Raw genomic sequence first — 11,264 nt, forward strand, 5'->3', positions numbered from 1 at the left:
GTTTGAAACGAACTCATTTGAATTTAATTCAAATAGTTTTGCATAGGAAGTAGGTGATAGGGAGGTCCAAAAATGTTGAGGTTTTTGGTGGAGCTCCGGAATAAGGTAAAAGAATTATCGACAAAGTTGAGAGTCGAAAACCGGAAGAAGGAAAGGTCAAGGATTTATCTAGCAAGTGGGTTGCGGATAATTCCAAATTAATGGAATACTTTATAATATCTCCCTAAAATATTGGGAGGATAATTTATATAGATAAATCACCAGGTGACTTCCCTTAATTTAAATAGATCAAAGATCTATGCAATTTATTTAGTTGAGTTGCAAAAGATTTATGAGAAGATGGCATGATGAGATGATGCAATGCAAAAATAAAAGGGCAGGCACAAATGAAACACACCGGCGAAACCCGAAACATATGGAAGTCTTCTCGAGCATTGGTCTCGGGGCGTCACACCCTACTACTGCTTTTCTCCTCTGGCAGATTCCACATCGCTGGAGACTCACGACAGCCAGCCAGGACCATCCACTATGATTTCTGCAAGTTAAGGCTAGTCCCTAAGTTTTGGCATAAGAGGTGTTGTAATGTAGAGATCAAGATCCTATTAATCCTAAAGGATTATTTCTAGCAATGTGGCTAGTAGTTGTGTTGAATGGATGGCACACCTTCGGGCACTAATGGGTCATATTTGGTCATGGGCTTAGGCCCAAGTTAAGGTAGCCATCCAGTAATATTTTTCTTTTGGAGAAATTTTCATCTTGCTGGGCTAGAAAGTTAACGGATTGCTGTAAATTATTGGGCCAGAAAGTTTTTGGTTATTTTATTTATTTTTCAGTGCATTATCTATAAAAATATGTTTATTTTGAAAATGATTTGCCCTATTAAATAAATTTAAAATTGCCTGAAAATCATGTTAGAAGTTATCTTTGAGTTTTCTAAGTAAAATGGAACCACCGAGAAATTTTACTTGGAAAACTTATGTGATTTTAATGTTAATGATGATAAAAAAATATGTTATGTTGAAATCATTTAAATACCGAGAATGATGTGGCCCATTTGTAATATGAAGTATTCAGACTTTTCTAGGGTCTTTAGGTGCAATTTATGGAGTTTTTTAAATAATGTTTTATGAATTTTTTATATCAGAAAATTTCTGAATTTTAAAAGGGGTATTGTGCTATAAGATCACTATTGATGCCATTTAATATTGAATTATGGATGTTATGAGATGATGTCGTTTTTTAGCATGATTATGCTTAACATTCTAAAGTTTCTGGACATCTTGTTTGGAGATTCTATTTGAGCATGAAGTTTATGTTGTGATCATCTAAAATTGGTTGATGCCATCATAAGGAATGTTAGTGACCGTGTGGTTCAGATTTTCCGCACCGCACTATGCAGTCTAATGATGATGATCATAATGCTAAATTATTATGTCACGTGCATTTTATGTCTTTTGGCATGCACTGACAGAAGGTGATGGAGGCTCAACATGATGATTCACTAAACAAGAATATTTAGAGAATTTAACTGTCATATCATGGTGATAAGTTGTCATTTATTAAATATTAAAAGTTTACCAAATGTTATTATTCAATGAAAGCAAGGTGTAATATCTAAATTTTGTTGGGAGAATGTTTATGATGTCATTACACAGAGGATGTCAATCTATTGTTTGCTCTATGAAATGACATCATGAGAATGTTCAAAATGAATGATATTTTGTTATCATGTCATTGAAGTTTTTAATGATAAACCTTGACATATTCTATTGATGTTACTGACATTATAATGTTAAAGTTCAATGCAAGATGATCTGTGATAAATTATGAATCCATGTGTTTGATAACACATTGGATTGAATCATGTATTGGTGCTTTATGTTAATGTTGGCTATTAATTTAGCAAATAAGTTTGTTGATTATTATATGTTTCGAAGTTTCTAGAGTCAAAACAGGAAGTTTTAGTTGGAGATTTCATTTATGAGCATATGTCTTATGGTATATGACAGTATTCTGACCAACGTTGATCATTGTCATGTCCCATTTTGGATCAAAAGTGCTCTTTTTTCGTTTTCAACCCAACGATGATACGGATTTGAACATGTTAACTTGTTTTGATTGAGATCATTCAAGTATTTTGTTTGACGTTTAATAATGATGCTCATAAAATTGTCGTCCTTGTTTAGCAATGGGCCACATAGTTGAGTTCATTCTTTGAACAATGGAGTTGATCTTCACAAATGTAAGGAAAGGGATCTCTTCATGATAGAGATTTTAGACCTTCACTGCGGACTATATGAAGAAGCTCCTAGAGTTTCTTTTGTGAACTCTAATGACGGGAATGAAAAGTATGACCTAAAAGCAATTGAGTGGGAGAAATTGAACCCTATTTCACTTCTTATGACGAAGCATGCCATCTCCTCTGAGATAAAAAACAATTCCCGACTCCGTATATGCCACAGAGTACTTGGCCTCTATTGAGGAACATTTTTAAAGATGTATTACCCCATTGAAAATGAGATTTAAGGGGTTTTTGCTACGAGGACAATAAAGAATAAGCATTAGAAGATATTTTGTTTATTCATATGAACCTTTTGTTCTTCTTAATTCAACCTTCCGATGATAGTATTACCATGTAATGAGAATATTTATGATTAATTGTTTGTAATAATGATATGTGACATGTCACTCTTAAGATGTAAGTGAATAATGAGACCTCGTCAAAATTATGGTCATATTTACCACCTTTCATGGTAGAGAATGGAATGTCTCATTGAATATGGGAAATGATGAATATATTAATTCTCCGTGTAGGATGGAACCAAAGAGAAGTCTTATTTTGGAGAATAAATGATTATAGTGAATGCAAAATCACATGAATGTCCTCACTCCTTTTATGAGAATTATATGCACTTACTCCCTTATGATAATTATTTAAGCACACATGAAAATTAAAGTGGCAAGCTTTCTAATCTAATTTTGATTATGATGTGACTCGTGGTTATATTTTTTACCAACGTCATTTATAATCATGTGTCACACTTCATTGAAGTGGCAAGTTTATCGGTATCATGTGGCTCATGTTTATACTTATGACCAACAACATTTTATAATCATGTGTGGCAACTCATGAAGTTCTTTTCCATCTTGTGCCCAACGGTGTTGTGGTTTAGAGCTAAGATGATTGTCATCAAGATTTTGGATTTATGTTTTCCATCTTCCAAAGTGATTATCAGGGAACCTAGAGCATATGAATAGGAATACTAAGGATAACTCCATTCGATCTTTGTTCATATGCATCAGGCAATTTGAGGAAAAAAATTCCTAATGCAACGCTTAGTGTTGAGCCTTAACAATTTCCCTGCGATTGATAATGTGTGTGAGTGATCATCATAGCTCCTCGTTGCCATATAGGATGAAAGTTATGAGATCTAATGACATAACTCAATAGAGTTTTCTCAGTGAGTTGTTGTGACACTTGTGTTATTGTTATAACATGCTCTTGTGTTGGCTTAGTTAAAAAATGTATGTGTGACTCAACCCTATGGTTTCTTTATGAAGATAAAGTTGACATGAGGCATGTTGTTCAAAGAAATACAATTATGAAATAAGACAAGCATTGGACACTCATACCAGAAGTCGAGGGGGAGTAAGCTCACTACCTTGTGAAGATGGAATATTTTTGGCAAGCCAAGAAATTTCTATCTTCTATTTATGGAAGTATGAGTCTTTGTGATGCCTCATACTTTGCTTGTATTGACTTTCATCAAGATATTGGGCCAAAAGGAGTATAAGTCTTATTATTATGCCATACATCAATAGAGTACGAAAGAAAAAAAAGGATTATGTACTACTACTCTGTCTCACCTGCTATTAAAGTTAAGAGCGATAAAAGGGACATCTTATTGTGTAAGGAACCATTATGAAATGATCATATGATGTTAGTTACTTATGCTTCAGCTGTCAGAAGCAATATAAGTATTCAAGTATGAATGTTCCCTATTTATGACCAGGATAATTGGCAGATGTACAAGTCCAGAAATGGGCCACTGGAAAGGCCATCGAAAAGTCTTGTAGTAAATCAAGGCAATAAATTTTACATGCTCACTAATAAGAAGTCTTGTAACCTCAATATCGCAGGTGAGGGCGTCCTGGATTAGGGGGTATCCGGACAGCCGGATTATATCCTTTGGCCAGACTGTTGGACTATGAAGATACAAGATTGAAGACTTTGTCCCGTGTCCGGATGGGACTCTCCTTGGCGTGGAAGGCAAGCTTGGAAATACGGATATGTAGATCTCCTTCCTTGTAACCGACTCTGTGTAACCCTAGCCCCTTCCGGTGTCTATATAAACCGGAGGGTTTTTGTCCGTAGGACAACATACAATCATACCATAGGCTAGCTTCTAGGGTTTAGCCTCTCTGATCTCGTGGTAGATCAACTCTTGTACTACTCATATTATCAGGAATAATCAAGCAGGACGTAGGGTTTTACCTCCATCAAGAGGGCCCGAACCTGGGTAAAACATCGTATCCCCTGCCTCCTGTTACCATCCGCCTTAGACGCACAATTCGGGACCCCCTACCCGAGATCCGCCGGTTTTGACACCGACATTGGTGCTTTCATTGAGAGTTCCTCTGTGTTGTCACCATTAGGCTTGATGGCTCCTTTGATCATCGATAGCGATGCAGTCCTGGGTGAGACTATTCTCCCCGGACAGATCTTTGTATTCGACGGCTCCGCACTGCGGGCCAACTTGCTTGGCCATCTGGAGCAGATCGAGAGCCACGCCCCTAGCTGTCAGGTCAGATTTGGAAACTTGAACTACACAACCGACATCCACGGAGACTTGATGTTCGACGGATTCGAGCCCTTGCCGAGCGCGCCACATGGTCACGATAAGCATGACTTAGCTCCACCATCGGACAGTGTTCGGGAGATCGCACCGGTGACCGCTCCGACCCTCAAATCGGAGCCAATTGCGCCATCCAGTGACGGGTGGATAGACCCCGCCACGGAGGCCGCACTCTCATCGGTGATCGAGCCGAGTATCGACCTTACCCTTCACGAGAGCCGTGACGCCAAACTGCCGGATTCTTCCCCGGCCGCGGACTCCGAACCGCCTGCGCCCGTGCCTATCGAATCCGACTGGGCGCCGTTCATGGAGTTCACCTCCGCAGGTATCTTTCAGCACTCGCCCTTCGGCGACATACTGAACTCACTAAGGTCTCTCTCCCTGTCTGGAGAGTCCTGGCCGAACTATGTTCGGCAGGATTGGGATGCGGATGATGAAGAAATTTGCTGCCCACCCACCACCCACTTAGTAGCCACTGTCGATGATTTGACCGACATGCTCGACTTCGACTCCGAAGACATCGACAGTATGGACGATGATGCATGAGACGAACAGGAACCACTGCCCACAGGGCACCAGACGACCACTTCATCATATGATGTATACATGGTGGACACACCCAAAGAAAACGACGACAAGGAACGGAAGGACGCAGCGAAGGGTTGTTCCCTCGAGAAGCAGTCAAAGCGGCGGCGTAAGCGCCGCCCCAAATCCCGCCTCGGCAGAAACAACGATCATATAGACCCAGCGATAGAGCAGGGTGAACCATCGCCCGACCACGGCAACACGGAGAATCAAACCGAACAACCCGACTCCGTCGAAGATAACAGTCCGGACGACATCACCCCGGACAGGCACCCAGAGCAACAGAATACTCATCAAAGGCTTGTTGCCACTGCGAGGAGTCTGAAAAAGCAGAAGCAAAGGCTCAGGGCTGCATAAGACACACTCAAAATCATATGGAGTGAAGTACTCAACACTGCAGCGAAGTACGGCGGTAATCGCCACACCAAGAGCTACCCAAAGCAAAAGTTGCTACCTGAATTCGATGAGGAGGCCTTAGATCCCCCGCAACAAAAACAAAACGGCCATCCGGTCGGATAGACGACCTCGTGGCCAACATAGAGCGGCAAGCGACACCGCACATAAGCCAGTACGCGATCCACGTGAGGGCTCGCATCAAAAGGACGGCGCAACCAGATCCATCTACGGGCCACGCAAGCGCGCTCCAGCATGCAATGCAACACAACAAACATCCCAACACCATGGTACACCCAAATACAGGGGTGCCGCACACCCCCTATGTTTCACCGACGAGGTGCTGGACCATGAATTTCCAGAGGGATTCAAACCCATAAACATAGAGGCGTACGACGGAACGACAGACCCTGAGGTCTGGATTGAGGACTACATCCTCCATATCCATATGGCTCGAGGAGACGATCTCCACGCCATCAAGTACTTACCCCTCAAGCTCAAAGGGCCAGCTCGGCACTGGCTTAAAAGCCTCCCCGAAAACTCCATTGGAAGTTGGGAAGAGCTCGAAGACGCTTTTCGGGCAAATTTTCAAGGGACCTATGTTCGACCACCGGATGCAGACGATTTGAGTCATATAACTCAACAGCCCGGCGAGTCATCCCGAAAGCTTTGGAACAGGTTTCTCACTAAAAAGAACCAAATAGTCGACTGCCCGGACGCCGAAGCCTTAGCAGCTTTTAAGCACAGCGTTCAAGACGAATGGCTTGCCAGACACCTCGGCCAAGAAAAGCCGAGAACAATGGCAGCATTAACAAGCCTCATGACCCGCTTTTGCGCGGGCGAGGACAGCTAGTTAGCCCGATGCAGCACCAGTGACCCAAGTATGTCCGAAGTCAGGGACGGAAACGGGAAACCACGTCGCAGCAAAAACAAGCGCCGGAATAAAGAAGACAGTCCAAAGAGCATGGCGGTAAACGCCGGATTTAGAAGCTCTCGGCCAGGTCAACAAAAGCTGCCCTCCAAAGGCAACAGAGACGAACTGTCCAACCTAAACAAGATTCTGGATAAAATATGTCGAACATAAGGGAATGTTGGGTCTTCAAGCAGTCCGGCAAGCTCAACGCCGAACATAAGGGGCAGGATACACCAAGCGAAGACGAGGACGAGCCTCGCAAGCAAAGCACTGGGGAACAGAAGAAATTCCCACCAGAAGTCAAAACAGTAAACGTGTTACACGTGACAAAGGGGAGAAACAAAGCAGCACTCCTAGAGACACATGCCCTAGGGCCTATCACCGCGGAGTTCTGCCACTGGTCGTCCCAACCGATCACCTTTGACCATCGGGATTACTCGGAAAGTATTCGGCGTGCAGGATGGGCTGCCTTGGTATTAGACCCAATAATTGACGGATGCCACTTCACACGAGTCCTGATGGACGGCGGCAGCAGTTTAAACCTGATATATCAGGACACAGTCCGCAAAATGGGGATAGACCCAACAAAAATTAGCTGCAGCAATACTACCTTTAAAGGAGTAACGCCAGGCCCAGAGGCCCATTGCACGGGCTCCCTGCTACTAGAGGTTATATTCGGCTTTCCCGATAACTTCCGCAGCGAAAATTTAACGTTCCACATCGCTCCGTTCCAAAGTGGTTATCAAGCACTACTCGGACGCGAAGCCTTCGCTCGCTTTAACGCAATACCACATTACGCTTCTCTCATGCTTAAGATGCCCGGTCCACGTGGCATCATTACAGTAAATGGAAATATTGAGCGCTCCTTGCGCGCGAAAGACCGTGCGGCTGCCTTGGCAGCCGCACACTAAACGGCCTCACCAACTAAAGCATCTGACAGGTCGTTAAGACCACGGACGCGGTTGGACGAGTCCGGTGCAGCTATATGTAATTGATACAGGTTTGATGGCCATACCCCTATTACAATACAAGGGGCTCAACGCGCGCAAACAAGTGGCAGTTAGGCTCAACCTTACTCATCTTGAACTGTATATGGTTTATTTAGTATAACCTACCTTTTTGCACGACAACTTTTCAACTAAGTTCCTCTCTTTTACAGATGACCATCGTGCTACACCCGTCCAAGATACGGCACAACGGAGACACAGGCGCATACGTGCAGCAGGGACCCGTTCCAAAGATTCTTTTTAGATTAAGACCCCGCGTAAACCTTTTTTACTGTCTCTTGTTGATACACATTCCCCGAATTCTCAGTACAATTGAGAAGAATGCTGACGTATTGGCATGTGTCCACGTCATAATATTGCATGTACCTGGACACCAGGGGCTTATTACAAAGGGCACTGCTTAAGCCCGGTTTACATCATAAATACCGAATACCTTAGGGAGTGTTCGGCGTCGCGAGTTTGGCCTTATATGCATCAGCTCCGAATCATGTCTTTGGTCAAATGTTGGGTTTGCCCGGCTCCTGTGTTTTGCTGCCTTACGTTCCGCTCTATCGGCTAAGGCGGCACCAGGAGAACTACTACGATTGTGCCCTGGTTCATCCGGACGAGCACCTCAGTAGACAAAGCCGAAAACTGACTGTCATGATATAGCGTGAGACTGGTCAACCACTCGATGACCTAGCGGAATCTTCGGGATTCCTCCGCCTTAACGAGGGGCCGTTTCCCGGCCAGGCATGTACGCACCCCGAATTCGGATGAGTTATCAAACTCCTCTGGCTAAGTGAAAGTGTTAAAGCATTATAGTCCGATTGCCTAGTTCGCTGCGCTATCACCTCATTAATGGACCAAGACGTTGGATCAAGTGTGAACATGCGTCTTCTGCGAACACCCCCGCATTATATGCGTGGGGGCTGCAGCCGACGACTGCCATCTTTCAGGTTATATACATATATACATAAACGGCCGCACATGAGGCATCATAGTACTTTCGGGCAAAAGTATAAATACAGCCTTGATAAACTCAATAAAACATTGTTTTTACAATGGGAATACATGTCACTCAAACATAACATTCTTCGAGCACTGAGCCTCTATCGAACGAGCGCCTTCAAGAACTTCTTCAAAGTAGTGCTCGGCAGCCACTCGGCCTATGGCTGAACCCTGTGCCACAACAGTGGTGGCATCCATCTCCGCCCAGTATGTTTTGACACAGGCAAGGGCCATCCGCGGGCCTTCTATGCATGCCGACCTCTTTACAGCATCGATGTGTGGCACAACACCAAGGAATTGTTGCACTAAGCTAAAGTAGCTATTCGGCCTTGGCCCTCTTGGCCACAGATGATCCACAACGGACCTCATAGCAAGTCCAGATAATCTATGGAGCTCGGCCCACTCGGCCATTTGCTCATTCAACAGCAGCGGACGGGCTGGAGCATGAAACTGTGACCAAAACAATTTTCAACTTCGTGATCTTTCTGATCCTTGAAGTACTCGGCCGCATCAGCAGCACTTGCAGCTAAATCCACGTAGGCGTCCGCAGAACTCCATAGCCGGTCCAGAGGTGCATACTTCGGATCCCCGAACATAGTCCGCAACAAGAAGGGCTTCCCGGATACAATATCCGCAGCTTGATGCAGCTCCTCCTTCGTCGCTCTAATTTGGGAGCGGGCTTCCCCGGGCCTTTTCCAGGTCCATCGCCTTCGCCCGGTTTTCTTCTTCAAGAAGCTGGTAACGGTCAGCAGCATCTTTTAACTCTACAGCCATCTTGGCTATTTTTTCCTTGCTCTCGCAATGCGCGGCCTGTTCGGCCCTTAACTCTCTAGCCGCCTTTAAAGCGACCGCATTGCTACTCCTTGCTTGCTCCTTGGCTCGGGCAAGCTCGGCCCGAAGGGTCTCCACAGTGGCAGCTCCATCTGCAGTCACAACATATTAAAGATACTGGCATCATGCTGCTCTTATTACGTGACAATCACCAGAAAAATCACCTACCCTGTGCCTCGTCAAGCCGCTTGTTGACAAGCACGATGTTGGCATCTGCTGCATCTAGCTGCCGCTTTAGTTCGGCAAACCCATCAGTCCGGCTAGCCACCGGAGCTTCAACCACCTGCGCATACAGGCGGTCTGGTTATTACCGGGACTATGATCCTCTGCTTGCCGCCATTTTCGACGACAACCAGAGTCTCAGGGGCTACTATCTACACAGGGCACATCTAAAAATGTGCGGTACTGTCAAAAATGTACATCATTTCACGTACCTCAAAACCCGTCAGGCTTCATGCAACCCGCTTTTGGCGGACGAAATCCTTTCAATCACCGTAACCATCAATGTACGGTGCTCTTCTGAGATAGCCGCTTGCTCTAGCAGATCCCTCAGTACGTCCAACCGCACGCTAGACGGTGCCGGACTCTTTTGATTGCTCTCTTCAAGAGCCGGATACTGAGGACTTCGGGTGGCCATAGGATTACCTTCTGGCCTTGCCGGATCAGGAGAAACCCTCCGTGACGACACCTCGGGGTCGCCCGCCTCGTGAGGCGGTGTGGCAGGGGGAGGCGTTTCGCTCTCCATCATCTCCTGAAGAAGATCCCCTGAAGACGAGCTCTGCTGAGAAGGGCTAAGATCCGAACTGCAAGATAAATGCTTCGGTTATTTTCCTCAGAAGTAAAGCGAGATATTTTAATTATTAAGTACCCTTTTTACTTACAGCTCGGTGGAGGGCTGATCCCCTTGAGGGCATAGTGCGGCCAGGGTAGCCCCCGAGGCAGGACCCTCCGGCGAAGATTTCTTCCCCCGTTTGGAGACCATTGTCTCCGGGTCCTCGGAGGCGGTCCTCTTCCTTTCCTGGGGAGAGGAAGTTTTAGTCCCTGCTCCCCGGCTAACCTCCTTCGCGGAGGCGCTAACCTCCTTGTTCCCACCTTTATCTTCTCCCAAGGGCGCTTGATAAGGCGCGATCTCCAGAATCCTGGTTAGCACGGGATTTGGTGAGGTCTTAGGGAGGGGGGCCGAACACCTGATCAACTTTGCCTTCGCTATCCAATCCTGGACCAAGAGCGGTTTTTATTTTTTAGGGCAACGTTTCTATAAATAAAATGGACAGTGTGTTTGGATGCAGGGTTACTTACTTGGGTATCCGGGCGATTGCAGCTCAGACCTGCATCCTCAGTGATGTCCGGACTCATTATTTGTGGTCCGAAGAAAAATTTGTACATCTCTTCGTGCGTCATGCCGAGGAAATGTTGGATAGCTCGTGGTCCTTCCGGTTTGAATTCCCACATGCGAAGGGGCCGACGTTTGCAAGGCTGGACTTGACGGACTAGCATAACTTGCACTACCATAACCAGACCGATATCTCTCTCGAGGAGATCTCGGATACGGCTTTGCAGTATTGGCACGTCCTTGGCTGGACCCCAGCTCAGCCCCCTGCGGATCCATGACATCAGTTGTGGTGGGGGGCCTGAGCGGAAGGCGGGGGCAGCTACCCACTTGGCACATCGGGGGGCTGTGATGTAGAA

Source organism: Triticum urartu, chromosome 7A (assembly GCF_056163025.1).
Source record: "Triticum urartu cultivar PI428250 chromosome 7A, HENAU_Tu73, whole genome shotgun sequence".
Classification (NCBI taxonomy): Eukaryota; Viridiplantae; Streptophyta; class Magnoliopsida; order Poales; family Poaceae; genus Triticum; species Triticum urartu.